The following is a 1247-nucleotide window of genomic DNA, read 5'->3' as shown; positions in this document are numbered from 1 at the left end:
AGCCAGATTTCTCACTGTCAGAGAAGGGAGTTATTATACAAATAAGGAAAGGAGAAAGGCTGGAATGAACCCTGAACTTTTGGATTAGAATTTGAAGTATCAGTGTAAAGTTATAGGTATTAGCATATGCACAAATAGATAATATGGAAATAGACATAGATATGTGTACACACACCTATTTCCTTGCTCTGTCCACCAAAAGTGCCTAGAAGCAGTGGTACTCCAGTACTAACGTGCACACATAGTATTCTACATGCAGTATTCTTACCTTCTTAATGTTTTCTGATAAAAAGAACTAAGAACCAGGCACAGTGGCTCACACCTGTAATCCTAGCACTGTGGGAGGCCAAGGCAGGAGGATTGCTTGAGCTCAGGAGTTGGAGACCAACCTGAGCAAGAGCAAGACCCCGTGAGCTTGGCTCTACAAAAAATAGAAAAATTAGCCAGGTGTGGTGGCATGCACCTGTAGTCCTAGCTACTTCAAAGGCTGAGGCGGGAGAATCACTTGAACCCAGGAGTTTGAGGCTGCAGTGAGCTATGGACTGGGCCACTACCCTCCAGCCCAGAGACAGCCAGTGTCTCTAAAAAAAGAAAAAAAGAAAAAGAAGAAGAAAATCACCATTTGGCAATACCACAGTAATACTTCGGAAGAGGAGAGAAGATCAAGAATCATCAATTGACACTAAAATTAGTTCGTAAAAGTATAATTAGAGACAATATAGCCTAAAGTACCTCCCCACAAAATACTTATTAATTACAAAGAGAAGAATAACTTTACCATGGAGAAAATTGCTAAACATCATTTTAACCAAGTGATCAAAGTTAACATCACCAGTAATGGGAAAAATGATACCATGTGCCTCCTAATGCAGTGCGTTGGCAAGAACATAGCATGCCTTCTGAGGTACTCCTGCCGAAAACGCACAACCTACGTCTAATCGTGAGGAAATGTTACACAAACCCAAACTAAGGTACATTCTATAATATAACTGTCCAGCATTCTTTAAAAGTATCTAGGTCATAAAAAAACAAAGACTGAGGGACTTTTCCAGATTAAAGGCAACTAAAGAGGCATGACACTTACACAGAATGTATGAACCTGGATTCGAAATCAGGAAAAGACATTAGTTTTTCTGATATCATTCACTTGCTGGGAAAAAAAAGACATTAATGAGGCAGTTGGTAAAATTTAAATAAGTATGCAATTTAGATAACATTTTATCAATGTTAATTTCATGATTATGAAA

This window comes from Propithecus coquereli, unplaced genomic scaffold (genome assembly GCF_000956105.1).
Source record: "Propithecus coquereli isolate 6110/MARCELLA unplaced genomic scaffold, Pcoq_1.0 Scaffold75, whole genome shotgun sequence".
NCBI lineage: Eukaryota > Metazoa > Chordata > Mammalia > Primates > Indriidae > Propithecus > Propithecus coquereli.
This window is presented reverse-complemented; position numbering follows the sequence as displayed.